Raw genomic sequence first — 18,095 nt, 5'->3', positions numbered from 1 at the left:
TATCCATTCAATATGGTCAGTGCTGTGGCAAAGTGGTTAGCATTGCTCTATGCCAGCGCTGGGGTCATGAGTGCCAACCAGGGCACTATCTGTATGTAGTTTGTATGATTTATACATATTTGCATGGGTTTCAATGTAGCAGGGGCTGATTTGAATATATATTCTCTCTACATGTAATATGATTGGTGCTTTATAAACAAATGATAATAATCCTCTTCATCCCCTCTTTCTGTAACTACTTTCTTTATGCCTTCCTTCAAGTTTTCCATTATGTACCAGATCTCTCTCTAACTCCTCTCCACAATCCTCTATTTGCCCCATCATCATTTTCTCTCTTTCTTTCCCCACCTCTCTTTCTCCCCACTCTCCCCCCTCTCTCTCCCCCACTCTCTCTCTGCCCACTCCCTCTCTGCCCACTCCCCCTTTCTCTCTCTCCCCACTCCCCCCATTCTCTCTCCCCCTTCTCTCTCTCCCCCTTCTCTCTCTCCCCCGCCCTCCCCACAACCCCCCACTCTCTCTCTCTCTCCCCCTTTCTCTCTCTCTCCCCCACTCTCTCTCTCTCCCCCTTTCTCTCTCTCCCCCTTTCTCTCTCTCCCCCTTTCTCTCTCTCCCCCTTTCTCTCTCTCCCTCTCTCCCCCTTTCTCTCTCTCCCTCTCTCCCCCTTTCTCTCTCTCCCTCTCTCCCTCTCCCCCCACCCCTCCCTTCTCTCTCCCCTGCCCACCCCCCAACCCTCCCTCTCTCCCCGCTCTCCCCTACTCTCTCTGCCCACTCTACCCCCACCCCACCCTTTTCTCTCCCTCGCCTTCCCGCCTACCCCCCCTCTCCCCCCCCCCCCCACTCCCCTCCCTTATGTTTATCTTTTTTCTCTCTTTGGGCTTTTTATACATCTATTCCCCCTGTATCCTATGTATTGCTAATGTGTAGGTTTGGTGAAAGCCAATGTGCATTAAAGTTGCAGTCACTGTCGCCCTCTATGCCACCACTTATAGCAATGTATATACAATAATCCCAGGCTACAGAGAGGCTATTTATACCAAGGTTTTCCACTTCACCAACGTTTCCATTTGAAAGCCAAAAACAGATTGTTAAAAAAAAACATAAAAAGAATCCAGGTAGCTTATTATCATGTTTAGCAGAAGTATTTGAAACCTTCCAAAAGCCTGGCTTCCAGCAAATTTTTGGTGTATTAGTCCCAATCTGATACAGTGCCTAATGGCTTGTTCCTTGTAATTTATGATGTAGTACAGCACACAGTGATACTTTGGAACAACAAATCAATATTTGTTTGTTTGCACAGCTGTGCGCATTCTTTTGTGTGTGTAAAAAAAATGTCCTGTTGGAAGTCAGTGCTGTAAAGCTGTGTCTGAGATGTTCATGTATCACTGAGGTTTGGGTGGAAACTGAAGTTTCATCAGCCACGTTCTCAGGTCGTTATCTGTATGGTACAGAGAAAGGATGAAACATATAGACTTAATTCTCTCCTATTCAAATAGCTCTCCTTTTATGAGACAGTATAAATGTGTAGTATAATATTGGGTGTTTCCATGTGTACGCTCCCACAATCATGTTTTATAGTACCAAAGCACGTCGCATTGATTGAGTTGGTTTTATAAATGCCTAAAAAATCACGAGTAACGATGGAACGATGTTGGGCAAATGTGGAAGTGTGTACGCACTCCCGACCAGCAGTGTAGGCAGATCTCTATGGAATCTACAGAGTTACGGTCTTTTCAGCAGATGGTTATAACAGATGAAGATCACAGATCTGAAGGTAAATCGTGTAAGTGTGTACACATGAATCGCATTGCTCATTGGGACTTTCAGTTGTTGGTAAAATCGTTACAGAAATCGCATCTGAAGTAATTTTCTGTAGTGTGCACCCAGCTTAACACTGGGTGAGACTAGCAACACGACTGAACCCAGTACAGGTACCAATCTCACCCTTACTAACAGGTATCTAAAGGGGACCAGGGCTCCTCTTATTAAGCACAAAGCTGCAGTGTCTTTATATTGTCATGAAGGTGACTTTAAATATCCTACCTCACTCTAGTACAGACAGGGCTGGGTTTACAGCACAGGAATATTACAGAATCTATGGAGCCCTGCGCCCCATTCCAGCCATTATCTGCCAACCTTGGACCCGATGCCATGGATGAGTAGGAGACTGAGATAAATTTATCAATCTGTAACTTTCCGACAGGTTAGAAAAGTGGAGATGTTGCCTGTAGCAACCAATCAGATTCTAGCTATGATTATTTAGTAAATTCTACAATATGATAGCTGGAATCTGATTGGTTTTGTTTATAAACATAAACGGTTGTTCTGTAAAATGTGTCCAGGAATAAAATCAGGATTGCTGTACACATGTAATTACCAATGAATTTAAGGAACACAAATACATGAATCGCTGTATATGGTTTCCGCTTTTATATGTATATCTATCTCTCCGTTGGTTTAATATAAGGGAAAAAAACCATATTTAAAGACCAACCTTTTGCTCAGAACATACCCATAGCTAACTTGTTTTATGTACTGCAATATAATTAATGGTAAAATCATTCCTCAAACATTAAAATCAGCATCATCTTTGCATTTTTGCTTTCTTTTTCTCCAGTGTATTAAATCGGCAGATTACCCGCTACGTAACCTAAACGTGCCCCTGACTGGTACATGGTCACCTGCTTCGGTGGGAGTCATTTTATCGGCACTGACAATGCCGACAAACTTTAGAATGACTAAAAAGTACCGATGACTATCAGAGCGACAACCAGAAAATCTCTACTAACCATATCACAGACAGACACTGTTTCAGGCACGTTTAATTACTTCCAGAGCTAAAATGCGACTTTTACAAATATCTACAGTAAGAACGGCGCTTTTAAAGCGGCAATGGCCAGACCCATCGCCTGGATTACATTATGCAGGCGGTGGTTCGCCCATTGTCGCTTTAAAGCGCAGTGGGGGTAATTAAACGTGCAGGAAACATTGCCTGTCTGTGATATGATGAGTAGATATTTTCATGTTGTCGCTCTGATAGTCATCGTTTTTAATTTGCTCTAAATTGTGTCGGTATTGTCAGTGGCCATAAATCCTACCACACCCACCTGCTTTGTTATTTACATTGTGCCCCCTCCCTGTGCTCAGGATTGTAAATACAATGCAGAAGCAGCTTGGTGTAGCACCACATCACGTTGTTTGTGTTATAGGAGCATCCACCATATGTACGTCACACCCAAAACAGGGACAATTTAGGAGAGAGGTATTTGCTAGCAAAGGAAAATCTTTCCCTCCAAAGGAATTACAGTGTATTTTGTTTTACACAAAGGGTCACCATACTTGCCATGGCGACTAAATTAGGCAATCACTTCCCTACAGAGGAGGCAGGTTCTGTGGGATGAATGCCTGCAATGCCTCATGCCTCCGTCACTAGGTTCCTAGTGAGTTAATAGGCTGGATTTTCAGACCACACATGGGTGCCTGCACAGGCCTTGGTGACAGATCCACTTTAATATATGTCATTCATTCTGCTGCTATTATCCAGAAACTACAGCCCCCTAAGAAATGTTAATGTTCAATGAAAGTCTTGATGTAGTGATAAGTAGCCGGTTGCTGGCAGGGGACAGGTGTCCACATCATTATTCGGCCTCCCGGCTGAAGTGGACCTTCCAGTGATGTTTAACAACATGGAAATGCATTCGTCTGTGTGACAGATGGATGCTGCAGGCTGAGCCTGTTTGGCAGGGTGATTTGTACTTATGTATTGTAAATACACCGCAGATGTGGATTTCCAGCATTTTGCCCACACACACAATAAGCTTACATAAGCAGGTTGAAATAAAGGTTATACCTATTTTACTGGTTTGTGTTATAAAATGACAGTCATCGCCTCTGAAAAAGATGCAGCCATTCATGACGGAAGCTTGACATCTGTCAGGGTGGCAGAAGATGGAATAGGTTTTATCATCACAGAGTGCGGGAATGGCCAATCTTATATATTGTGAATTATGGTCTTGTTAAACTGTTTTTGCATGCGAATACCTTTATTTATTGAGTCACATTTCTAGTTTTACTGAATATGACATGTTATCACATTCAACAAAGTATGAAAACTTTTTTAATCATCTTCAAAAACTGTTTAGATTGGATGATTCTCTTTTCTGTATCATCCTATACTGCAGGAAATTCCAAAAACAATGCTGTGATTGAGCCGTGATTCTCCCACTTCCAGAGTCCATATATGTCCTAAGACTCTTTGTCCATATCTGTCATTTGAATTAAACTTCCTTTCAAGAGATGGCAGTAGGTTTGAAATCGAAGCTCAGGAAAAAGGAATATGACACCCATTAACGAAACGCTTTAATTATATCCCTAAATGTGAATGGATAAAAACAGGTGTTTTTATTTCATTGATGAGAAATTACAGAGGTGCTGTCATCGTAGTGCAGGTTACTGCGTTATTAACAACGCACTTTGGGAGAAAATAATTAGGTTAATGCTTCCAGCAACATGACATAACCAGTTATGTATTGTAATTATTGTTTGTTCTATAACAGCAATAATGAAACGTGTTTTGTCAGTGTAAGCAACCTAGTACAATACTTTAGTTGCACATTCATACTAACCATGTCTGGAAATCAAAGACACTAGGGTGCCCCCTACACACCACAGCTCAGAGTTAGGGCTCATACTAGGGGCCAGCTGCCCTGGGGGAATCTTCTCCCCAGCCTATCCCACAGTGGGCTACCAACTGGTGTTTACTACACCAGTTCCACTAGTAAATGCATGCACACGGGTCTGACACTAAAAATCACTGTTTATGTTGTCTCCATACCCACTGCCAGTGTTACAGTTGTTTGGTATTTCAGTAGTGTTCAGTGTCGGACTGGGGCATGAAGGGCCCACCGGGGGACTGCAACACTAGGGGCCCACCAGAGGGAGTGTGGCCAGTCATAGAGGCAGGACCAGAAACTAAAGGGGGAGTGGTCAGTCCATGAAGGACAGCTAGCACCTTAGTGTAGTATATAAAGAATGCAGTGTGTATAAAGAATACAGTCTTGACCTGCCCCTTAGATTGGGCAGAACAGTCACCAAAATCATGATTGTCCCACTAGACCAGGATTGGCTAACCTGTGGCACTCCAGGTGTTGTGAAACTACAAGGCCCAGCATGCTTTGCCAATATATAGCAGCTTATTGCTGGAAGGGTATGCTGGGACTTATAGTTTCACAACATCTGGAGTACCACAGGTTAGCCAAGCCTGCACTAGACTCAGATCATTTGACAGACTGTCCTACCTGTTGTTGTCACTTTTACCACCTGTGGCTGCTGGTTTCTTTAGTTGCGTCTTGTTTGGATCCTGGTATGTTGAGGGCCCTATTTGGAAAAAATAATGGGTACAATTAGAAACACGAACCATCCCTGCCATTAAATCAACAGCACCCACATTTAATAATTAGGCCTCTCTCCAGCCTCAACATTAAATTAATAGTATTCCCATTTAATAAATAGATCTATTATCCTCCCTCCAAACAGCCCCAGCAATAAATTAATAGCATTTACGTTTAATACATCCATTTCCCACGACCATTCCTAGCATTAAATAATTAATTTTCACATTTAATAGATAGCCCTCCTCCGCACATTCAGCCCCACATTCAATTATAGACCCAAACCACCTCAGCATTAAAGGTCCCATCACCCTCTCCCTATAGTGTTCTCTGTGCAGCCCCCCCTCACTATAGTTTTGAGATGATATGTACAGTTTTTTGTGGATATTTTTATTTTGATAGGAAACTACAGTAAATGAGACAAGATAAAAGTTATTCAATCACTAATGAAGAATAATTTGTCTACTTTACTGACTATTTTGTTAAGGTGACCACACGCATGGAGATCCAGATTGCAGAGGTCTACACCAGATACAGGAGTTACTTTACATATAATTTGTACTGGTGTTATTACTATTATTTTCCAACAGCACCAAGTACATCATGTATGTGTCATTTCCCTGACAGCTCTTAGAGATTTAAGTTCAAAAGGTTGAACTTTTACATATTAACAGTTAAGCTAGAAGTGAATGCCAACAGGAAGACATAAGATCATTTTAAGATCATACAAGGACATAAATGATATTTTCCAGACATTTAATATAGATAGCTTCAAAGATATACCCAGAAAACAAGAACAACATACAGTTTCTGGCTTAGCACCATATGACATGAGTAGAAATGTCTGCTACCTCAGTCCTCCAAAGCTACGGAACTCAGTGAAGATTTTATACTGTGTGTAACACACAACATTATGGGGGGTATTCAATTGTTAGCAAGACGGGTGAAAATCCCGCGCTGGAAAAATATTACCGTTAATACGGTAATTACTCGCTGAATGGAGCTGCGAGCTGAAATCCAGCGATTAAATTACCGTATTAATGGTATTTACACGCAAATTACCGTATTAACGGTAATATTTTTTTAAGCGCGGGATTTTCACCCGTTTCGCTAACAATTGAATACACCCCTACGTGTTAGCTCTTTGGTGTGATTAATTCAGTGAAGTTTCGGAAGAGCTAATTCAGCAATAGACAGGCCGGGGCTCTTCAACTGTTACAACTAGAGAAGAGAAATGAAAAAAAATATTTCCATTCCAACCAATGCAAATGATCACAAAGATGTAAAACATTTGTTTGTTTTAAATGTAAACAAAGAACACTGAATACAATAGAACAGTAGGCCTCTTGAATTCATTATCATTTGTCCAGTGATTCCACGGATCTAATAATCTTGGTGATAACAACTGGAGTTTTTCATAACATTTTCCTTTAAAATTCAACACGCTGTCAGGTAACCTGTTGCCATAAATTATATATTATTTGGTCACCTTCAATTGTATAAGTTGAAATAAACTAATTATGGTCTACTTACCCATATGTTGAAGCAGCCTCTCTGCTCCTTCTCCCTTCGGCGGGAACATCAGCTGACAGGGGGAGGGGGCAGGTCACATGATCGCAGCTGCGATCGTATTTGAAAGATGACTGGCTGTCAGTGACAGCCAGTCATCTGCAGCAGCGGGGACAGCGGAGAGGACTGCGGGTACCCTGGATGCCGACAACGGGCCTCCAGGTAAGCTCCGCCCACAACTAAAAGGGGGTGTGGCCATAAGGTAGCCGGGCCTACTGGTGATTTTACCGGTAGCCCGCTGGGCCAGTCCGACGCTGGTAGTGTTCCATTTGCGTTCCAGGTTTCAGATGAGAAGTTTTGAAAGTTGGCATGTATGTCTTACTTGTGTTTTTATTGCTAGTAAAACTTATATTAATGGATATTGGAATAGAAACCATTTTTTACTGTATGTCCCCCATACCCACTACTGCTGTTACCAGTGTTCAGTTTTTTCAGAACACATTGGGCCTGAGTCATTAAGGAGACCAAGGCAAAAAAGGAGTAAATTTGATACTGGACAAACCATGTTACAATGCAAGGGGTGCAAATTAATTCATTATTTTGCACATACTGACTTTTTTGTCATGTAGCACACAAATACTTAATATACTTGATAAATTTTTAGGGGCATATTCAATTGTTGAATATGCCCGCGGCGTTAAAACTATTACTGTTATTACAGTAATAGTAAGCCAGATTTCAGCTCGCAGCTCCCTGAACCGCGAGCTGAAATCCAACGAGAAATGTACCGTAATACCGGTATTTACGCGCACTATTACCGTAATGACGGTAATAGTGCGCGGGGCACGTTAAATTTGGCTGTAACGCCAACAACTGAATATGCCCCTTACACTGAAATTTAAATTTGATCTAGAACATGCCTTACCCCAATTAAAAATCTGTTCCCACATTTTACATCTACCTCCCCCTCCAGTGCAACATGGTTTTGGCCAGGTGCAAAGTGATTTATTTTCTTTTTTTTTTTGCTTTACATCCCTTAATGACTCAGGCCCATGTTATTTTTACTTGTAGTAAACGCTTTAGGGAAGCCTACACTGAGCTAAATGCTAGTAACATATGTATGTGAAATGCATCTAAATGTTTTCTAGTGTTAAACACGAATACAACACCATGTATGTGGTCTACAGCAATCAGCGTTCTTTGTGTATGTGCGTGAGCCGATACTACATGATCACTGCACAGCTGTGTGTTTAAGCACCTGGTTTATAAGCAGCTATGAGAGATGTGCTAAACGGAGCCAATTGGATTTATATGGAGGACCCAAGGAGAAAATGTATTTATAAGGAGGGCATCAGGAACAGTTGTTTAAAGATGGAATACAAATACAAGGATTAGTCACTTAGAAATATTGAAAGTTTTAATTAGTGTGGGGTATTGCTAGTGGTACAACGGACGTATCCCCTATTGAATTGAACTCATGACCCCAGCGCTGTGAGGCAGAAGTGCTAACCACTTAGCCACCGTGCTGTCCCATTTCCTGCTGTTTAAGGTTTAATTTTATGACCACATTGAGTGGGAGTAGCAGAGAGACCTGGGACCCCCTGGCTGGATTATTGGGAAGAGGTGAAAGACGACGTGGCCCAGATCTCTCAGGGGTGCTGTGTGACCTCCCTGCGTTGTGCGCAGGAGGTCACGTGATGGGAAGTTGGCTGCTTTGGACAAAGCATAATATCAAGTTCAGTCTTATGTTCTGTTTTATGACTGAGCTACACCCACTGCCGCAGATTAAACTTATTGGGCATAAAATAAAGAGATGGGGCCAATGCGGCAGAGCTTAGTCCCAACAGAATACAAAGCAAATGAGCTGGGGGCCGCAGGTGAAGGCCCTAGGGCCTCTTATTACCCATTACTGTCTTAGTGTTGTACCTCAAATAGGTCAACTTCTCTCTTTCTTACATCATCACCATCATTTATATAGCTCCACTAATTCCGCAGTGCTGTACAGAGAGCTCACTCACATCAGTCCCTGCCCCATTGGGGCTTACAGTCTAAATCCCCTAACACACACACACTCTGAGAGAGACTAAAGTCAATTTAATAGCAGCCAAGTAACCTACTAGTATGTTTTTGGAGAGATAAGTCGCTTTTGGCTTGGGCAGTGTGTAGCCAACATGGTAAATTATTTTGTTACATATTACTGTATGGAAAAGGTGACTAAATCCCCCCCCCCCCCCCCCCCAACACACTTTTCTACCCTACTTTTTATTTTTCTTTCCACCAATAAATATACAGTGTACTCTGCAATCTCACATATCATTGCTGTACCTCATTTACATAAATAATGCAGATTATTGTTTATAGTTTATATAACCTGACTATCTATTTCTTCATCCATGTCTAACCAAATAAAAAACACTTTCCTCCGATATAAGATATACCAGTGTTTATTCCAAAATGCTGTATGCTACAAAAACATATTTTGGTATCTATTTTTTTTTTTCAGAGAAAAATCTATTTTAGCTTTTGAATAATATGTGGTAAATGTTATATATAATTGTTTAAAGCATAAAACTTTTCCTGCAAGTAATGGAAATTCAAGCTAATGGGCTCCTAACAGGTGCTTTGCTGTTTTACATAAATGGTAGTAAAAGTAACGTTATATGACTAATTAAAATGAGGCGTAGACTAATTACTTACTAATTTTTTTATACATCTTAATACCTATAGCTGTGTTTATATTCATTCTAACTCACTGTTACATCACAAGACTTTTATTTTTAAAAACAGTAAAAAATTGTAGTTTAGGGTATTGAATGTGCTTTTTCTTATTTTAAATATTAAAACAATAAAAAAATGTAATATATTTAAAATAAGGAAAGGTGCATTTAAAACCCTAAACTACATTATTTTTTTATTGTATCGTTTTTATTGTCTTGTGTTGAACACACATTAGATCTAACGCTTACGGTAACGAATTATTAAAGTACAGTAGAAAATACAAAGGAGTAGAATTGAGTAGCTGTCAAAATATCCATGCCCAATCATATCCCACAGAATCCATTGTGATTGGATGAGGTGGATATCTAGGTCAAACAATAACCTATATCACCTTGTTCATTGTTCACCCTGACAGACACATTGCTCACTGATCTGGTAGCTCAGTAATTATCCAAATCTCAATGTGTGTTTTCATCATAATGATCTGCACACAAGTATACAGTTGTACGAAACAGTATCAACTGGACTACCAAAGTTACTGCTAAATTGCTAAATCATTGTAATAAATGTTGCTTTTTTTATCTTTTAAAGTTTTTGTCTGTAAACCTTTTAACATTCCTTGTAATCCAGATCCTTATATATCGTAATTAAGATTCTAAGTTTTGTTTCTAAATGAGATTTACAGAGTAAAAAGAAAAGTCTTGTCCGTTTTTACTTTGCACACCTGCACGTTGCTGCGCTCACCACTGTCCCGATCAACTGATAATCCTGGGTCACATTTTATATTATTACTGCAAATAAGGGGTGGGGGGACTAAAACAAAAAACCAAACCATGAGACTGTAATAAAGAAAAATAGTTACATATTTCATTGAAAAGGTTAAAAAGTATTTCTCAGGGCTCTTAAATTACCGTGTTAAAATACCAGGGGAAAAGAAAACCTGGGCCGGGAATCTTGTTTGTACTTAGAGGGCTTTCCGGACAGGAAGGCAATCTTGATGCAACACAGTAACCACAATACCAGTGGGGCAGTACAGGTGAAATATCTGCAGCTGTACCCTACATTTCAATGTACAGCAGCGATACACTGGAATGCTTCCTGAACAGAAATCACATTCGGTTAGCTCTAGTTCCCAGGAGTAGATCACATTAAAATGTTATAAAATCATGATTTCCTGCACTTGAATTCTTGTGGTTTCGCAACTGGTTCCAATATTACAAAGGAGGAGATTTTGTGGCCTCGATTAGTTTGAGTTATTTGAATTTCTCTCTCTGTTTTTTCTCTAAGAGGCAGATATGAAAACATCACTTTTTTTATTGGACCTTAGACACTTGCAATCTACAATAAGTCATTATTTCTTGTGAGCTACACTATCCATAAGTAAGTAGCAAAAGAAAGTCTTGGAGGGTCTTTCAGTTCCGACGGTGGTGTTTGTCCTGTATTTTGGGCTGAGCTGCTACTGACATTAGGAATCCGGGACTCAACACTTATCTAGAGTATCCTATAACTACTGTTTAACAGGGAATGCACTGGCCATATGCACAGAGCTGTCAACACTTCTCCGTCTAAACCAAAACTAAGACGGTCGAAAAATTGTGAAACTTTAGTGAGGACAACCAGCGAAATTGTGGTTTGTAACATTTATGTGTTTGAATGTATTTGGGATTTCTTTAGAGCTCTCTTTAGTTTTGTTGCTTCTAGGAGTTGTGATTGACTACACTCTAAGTTAGTAACTGTACTCAACCTGACATGCCCATAGCCCCTCTGTCCAACATTCCCTCTTCCATTATGTTTATTGACAGTAATTAGTGGTTGGTGTTGATCATCTCCTTTTGATTGTAATCTCTTGCAAGCAAGTCTCTCTCACCACTTGTTTCACTAAATATCCCTTATTACCGATATGTGCAGAATATGTTGGTGCTTTATAAAGGATAATGAAGCCCAAACGTTCTAAGTCTGTGTATAAAGCCCTATATGGAAAGTACAGACTGGGAAGCCTTAGTATGTTAGTGTAGTGCACACTAACAATTATTACCATTTACTGCCCCGTCACCTCTATCACTCCTAGCAGGGGCGGTCTGCCTGCAGCCGCACACTATATACGTGTGTCTTGCAGCCGAGAAGGCAGAGGATGCTACCGGGCAACTCTTATTGTGTTTAAAACACAATCAGTGTGGCCGGCCAGGATCCCCTGTCTGCCTCTCGGCTGCAAGACACACACATATATATAGTGTGCGGCTGCAGGCAGACTGATCCCCTCTGGATCCGCCGTTGGCAAAACCATTTTGCTTTACAGGGCAGGACAGATTTTAAATGTGTGGACTGATTTATAGTGGGATGGGGGGCATGTCCTAGCTCAGCTCTAGATGGAAGTGTTAAAAAAGCTGTCCGGTATTTGTGTACCCCATGCAAAAGCAGCCAGTATTTTTCCTGCAGTTGAATTTGCACCCCTTGCATAGCAACATGGTTTTCCTGGAGCAAATTTTCACCCTTTATCTCCTAATTCTAAATGAGGCCCTAAGTTGTAAAGTGTGTTCATGTTTTCCTCTGTTGTAAGCAGCCATAACTACTGAAAGGAGAATTAATCTTGACAAAGGTCAAAGAGTGTGATTTAACAAGTACGGCTCTGCTCTGCTAGATTCATGTCTTGAAAACCAAAGACTGTCATCACTGCTTCCCTCCAGTGCAGTTTTAGGTTTAGATTTAACCTACCCTAACCACGTTAAGCGAGAAACACACGTGTTATTGGCGTAGCCCAGTTCTATTCAGTAGAGAAATGTTGCCGTTGGAGAAAAAAATAATAATAATTCCAGCATACTACTTAATATGTTTTTGAATCCTCATCCAAAATGTAATGGATTGATTTTGCAGATTGCATCAGCACCAATCAAGAATCACTTTTCCATAAAGTCCGAGATACCATCTTTGCCTTTTCAGGAGGAAGTTAAACAAAAGAAAATCAAATCTTGGATGGCTCGGTTTCTTGTACTCCGAGTTTTTTTTCCAGGCTGAGTTTGGCAGGTGCGGCTAAGAAAGGAACCTGCAATGATTATAAGGAAACGTTGGCTACGCCGAGCGGTTTGGGAGATCTTTTTATATCACCGATTTCTTACTGAAACAGGAATTCATGTTTTTTCTTTGCCGTGGAGATCTGTTTGTCATTTAAGTGTATTTATTTAGCTTGGTATGTACAATAGTTATTGGAATAACTTTTGACATGCGACTTTTGTCGACTCTGAATTACCTTCAACAGACCTGATACAGATCAGTGTTATAAGAAAAATGCTCGGACCGAATTACAGCTCCATCTGCCAAGACTTCCCTTGTCTGAAGACATGTGGACGTTTTGTTTTTCTTTTTTCTTTTTTTTTTGTGCTGAATACATGGAAGATTTGTATTCAAAGAGAGCTGGCCGGAGAACAGAAAGGAGAAGGAGAAACACTCACTCGACAAGCGAGCAGTCTATTCATCCTCAGGAAGCCGGACTTATAATCCCAGCGTGAGCTGGCGTCCTCCACCTAATACAAGATGATATTGTGTTCTGCCTCCACTTCACTTAGGTGGCCTGCTTTGAGGAAGATAAAACGCACACACTTCCTGTCTTCTGTGTACATCTCGTTGTACGGTAGTTGTTACTGGAACAAAAATGATGTTCTCTCCAAGGCAAGCCCACCCTGCGAGAGCCACAATCTAAAGAAGTTTAAGTTCTAGATAGAAGGAAGGTTATTTATAAAGAAATGTAGAAAAAAAAAAAAGACTGTGACCTCTTAGGGGAATACACAACTTATTGCAAAATGATCCAGCTGTGTGTCCATTTCTGTACTTACACTGTGGGTTTTGATGAGATTCATCCTTGATCTTTTAACAGGTGGTAGAATCTGGAACACTCGGATACAGTCATTATCAGTTGGTTCATTGTTACTCGTGTTATTACAAACTGCAGTCCGCGGCCTTGCTACTTTTCTTTCTGACCTTTGTGGTTAGAAGATCTTCCTGAAATAGTTCTAGTGTTAGTTTTATTGCTAGCAATGTGACCCAAGGAGCGTAGGTTTGCAAAGACAAATATAGTCAATTGTAGGAACATGATAAATGTATTTTTAGTAGTTACACCCATAATGAGTCCTGCTGCTCACTAAACAAAGAGTATTTTGTGAGTCGTGATCGCTTTAGAGTTTTCCGACGGTTTCTTTAAAATATATGAAATGGCGCTGGGTGACATTGAGAACCATTGGCGCAGATAAGAGAGAGATTTAAATTAAAAAAAAGGTTACAAAGCCATAAGAATTATCTCAAAATAGAGACAAATTATATAAAACACTTTACACATGTGAAATAAATTTATTGCTGCTATTAGTGCTGCAAAATAACATTACAAATTGTGTTTAAACTATGCGCATGACTTGCCTTTTTAATGCAAGTGCAAAGCATGCAAACATCTGTTAAAATAAAACCTATTCTATACAATGCGTTCTGTGTAATTGTTTGGCAGGTGGCTTGTTCCATTTCTGTTCGCTAAAAGCATATCAGCACAGTACTTACATGTAGAAACTCCACTGAATGGAACGTAGAATGAATGAAATTCCAGCAAAGAACATTCACTGAATTGCTGTGTCTGTGTGATCAAAGCAATGAGTCCCCTCACCATCAGCATATCACATTACGGCTAGCATGGGAAACCGCTTGTGATTGGCTGAGAGGCTAAGTGGAGTCCTGGTCAGTTGAGTTCACGCTCATATTTCTGGGGTCTGTTTTATTATCGGTGGATTACAGAAAGAGAAGATCTCACTTGGATTACCATTTGGAATAAAAGAAGATCTGTCATGGGTTTACGATTGGATTAAAAGGAAAAAAAACTGGTTGGCTTTTCCCTTCTGGATTAAGAGTTTAGGAGATGCCAGAATTTCCAGTGGATTACAGCCATATAATAAAGTGGAGAACAAGGGTTTCAGGGAATGTTTTTATTACATTCTTTGTGTGTTCCTTTTATTTATTTATTTATTTTACTATGTCTGCATAAGGGGCAGTGGTCTTAACAATATACTGGGACCACTGTGGCCCTTGACACCGGTACCCTCAACCTGGGGGTCGTAGACTTTTGCTGTGGGGACACTTGATTAAATAATGCAAGAATGCCCCATATATATATATATATATATATATATATATATATATATATATATATATAGCGCCAGCAAATTCCATAGCACTTTACAGTTGAGAACATACACGGTAATACAACAATTTCTGGGTAATACAGATAGACAGAGAGGTAAGAGCGCCTTGCTCACAAGTTTACAATCTATGGGAAGCAAGAATTCCCTTTGAATGACAAAGTAGCAACATTTCCAACTGGATTAGAAGAAGAACATCTGTTTTACCTTTCCCTTTTGGATTACAGATTATGTAGATTTGGATTAAAGATTACAAGATTGCCATTGAATTAGTTGATGCAAGATTTCCAATTGGGTTACAATCATGTAATAAAGAGAATTGAGGAGTGTTTTGTTTAATTAACGCTTATTTAAAAAAACGTGTTTGGGGAATTTTACCCTTTTTTTATACTGCATTTCTTTAATGGGCAGGTAATTTAGGGTCACTTAACACTATACTTGGACCAATGGGGTGGAAAAGTTGTAATCCAGGGGTCCCACATTTTTACATTATCCCAATACACAAAGCCCAGGTGTGCCCATCACCTTTTGTTGGGGGGGTTAAACTGTTCTTTTGGTTCCACTATAACAAGGGGCTGTGGCTTTTTATGTTAATAGTGGATTCTAGCCCAGGCCGTCTAGTCTGCTGCAGGGGGACACCATAGTTGTGCCCTTTTTTTTTTGTGGGAACCAGCTCAAGCGGTATAGCGCTCCAGTTTGCTCCCACAGTCCACAAACAGACTGGATGGCTCATTGGCTTCTGACAATATGGACCTGTGTGTGTGTTGGAATTTAGATTGTAAGCCCCAGCGGGGCAGGAATTGATGTGAATGATCACATATCTTCTGCACAACACTGCGTAGTAAGATTAGTGCTATATCAATAACCTATAATAACAATTGGAGGTTGGTTTATGTAAACAAATATGTTTGCATCCATTCAAGTCTAAAATTTCCAATTTGGCTATCTGCATTACTGTGCGTATGGATAGTTTAGCATCGTGCCTAATTTATTATGTATCATAAGATTGAAGTTTCTTTGTCATATGATACATGTTCATCATTTTCTTTCTTATTGCTTTTTTTTTTATTTGTTTATTCCATTAGGAGAAAGCTACTGTATTTTTTAAAGTTACAGATTACACCTTAAAATTAAAACTAAATAAAAAGTGCATATTCTATAGTATATATTGTATCATCCATAAGGTACATGACAATGCATCAGTAGATACCCAGAGTCTTCTCTGATTTCTGCTCTACAAGAAGTCCAGGCCATCTGATTTGTTTCATGCACAGAATGCTGACGATTCTGTCACCTGACTTGAAGCCAAAAGTAAGGAGATGGTTCTGGATTTAATCACTATTGTTGAGCAAGTCATCACTTTCCAGATAGCACACAACACATGTGAAATAATTCTCATTGTCTTATATTTGCCATTTAATTATTCTGCTTCAGAATCTGGGGAAATTATTGAGAATCCACATATTTGGGGGTCTATTTATTAATAGCAGAAAATGGGAGTTGTACCTGGGTGAGATCAAGAAAAAAATTCATTGTTTTTCCTGTTTTTAATAAAGTTATTTATTTTATTTATTTGGCTTTATTTTTAGGGAATCTGAAACTTGAGGCTCAAGTCTGGGTTTCCAGTTTAAGTACATATTGATAAATAGACCTTAATCTATCATTCTATGTGCACAAAGTAAAGCAGGTAACTTGAACCGTAGTGGACAGTTGAGTACTCTGCACTTCTAAGAAAGTCACATTTGCAAAATTGAAGTGTTTTCATCTTCTGAACCAATATTAATTTGTATATTGACCAGTGACATCACTGAATACAGCATGCCTCATTAAGATCACTAGATCCAAATGAGTTAATAGGCTTCAAACTGATGAATATTGTATCTTTAAAGAAGTGCTAACATTAATTTTGAATTTTCCAATATAAACCGCAGTGGTGACATTGGTCTTTCAGTCTTAGCATGAATACCCACAGAAATTTTGTTAAAACATAGATTGATTATGTCTCGATAAAAGATTAATACTTACAAGCTGCAAAGTATTTATATTTGCATATAGCTGTGCTTGATTTTATGTATCGGCACGGTCATATGTTCTCTGCTATAAGGAGCACAGTCTGGTCCCTCTGCACCTGTGGGCGATTATTGTGGTTGGGAGGTAGGATTCTTTAGCACAGGTGATATCACAACCGCTAAGCACATCCCACAAACTGACGTCAAAAGTTAGAACTATTGCATATTTTTTTAATATACTACCTGTTTGGTGCTTATTTGTGTCTCATATGGTGCATGATTGTGAATGGACATCTATTAGGCTAAAATAAAGTAGATTTTTTTCCCCCTAAATATTTTTTGGTATTGCTAAAGTATATGTCAGTGTATAATGTATCCACATACAAAGAACTTTCATGGGAACTTTTTACCCCAAGGACTATACACAGGACACGCGGTCACCCCCTAAGGTTAGAGCAGAGGAAGTTTCACAACCAGCAAAGGAAGGGGTTCTTTACAGTAAGGGCAGTCAGGATATGGAATTCACTGCCAGGGAAGGTTGTGATGGGAGATTCAATTGATATGTTTAAGAAAGGGTTAGACAAATTTTTAGCCGGAAAGTGTATCCAGGGTTACAAACGTTAATTTAAGTGAAGGATAGTAGTGAATCCAGGGAAAAATAGGACTACAATATTGGGTCAGGATGAATTCCCAATTGAAACAGATTGGCAGCTGCTTTATCTGGATCAATTTCAAATATAATGGAGGGATCGCAGGAGATCCAAATAGGTTGAACTTGATGGACTGGGGTCTTTTTTTCAACCTCGTCAACTATGTTACATACAGTGAGTCCTTCCCAAACTAAGCTCTCCCCCAGCTCTCTATAACATATTAGACATGCTGGGCCTTGAAATATTGCAGTAGATCAGGTTTGATGTGTAGTATGATTAGGACAGGGCTATATTTGTTATATGCTCCTGCCTAACAGAGCAATGTCAGGAGGGAACAATATAAATGTATGAGAAACTTATCACTGTCTCAAACCTTCTTTCCTTTCAAATTGTGTCATAAACTTGACTTCCAAAGTTATCTGTCTGGTTTGATAAATGTATTATAGCACTCTCTATGTATAATATGCAATTACTATTACTATATTATTGTTATTATTATATTATTGCTTTAATGGTGGTTATCCTGATGTTTCCTGTAAGTGCAGTTTTGTCTTAATTTATATCCAAAAATATGCCGGTGTGTATTTATGAATGTGCAATCAAAATGTGTGTTTTAGTAATATATCCGAAGTGTCCCTCTTTGGTCAATGG

At 39.6% G+C, this 18,095-nt stretch overlaps 1 protein-coding gene across 4 annotated transcripts in view; it reads left to right on the top strand.

Moving 5' to 3' along the window:
• The window catches only part of VPS13B (vacuolar protein sorting 13 homolog B), a 718,815-nt gene that overhangs the window by 583,408 nt on the left and 117,312 nt on the right, over positions 1-18,095 (top strand). The window lies entirely within an intron of this gene.

This window comes from Mixophyes fleayi, chromosome 5 (genome assembly GCF_038048845.1).
Source record: "Mixophyes fleayi isolate aMixFle1 chromosome 5, aMixFle1.hap1, whole genome shotgun sequence".
Classification (NCBI taxonomy): domain Eukaryota; kingdom Metazoa; phylum Chordata; class Amphibia; order Anura; family Limnodynastidae; genus Mixophyes; species Mixophyes fleayi.
The sequence above is the reverse complement of the archived record's forward strand: the minus strand, read 5'-3'. Positions and strand labels throughout refer to the sequence as shown.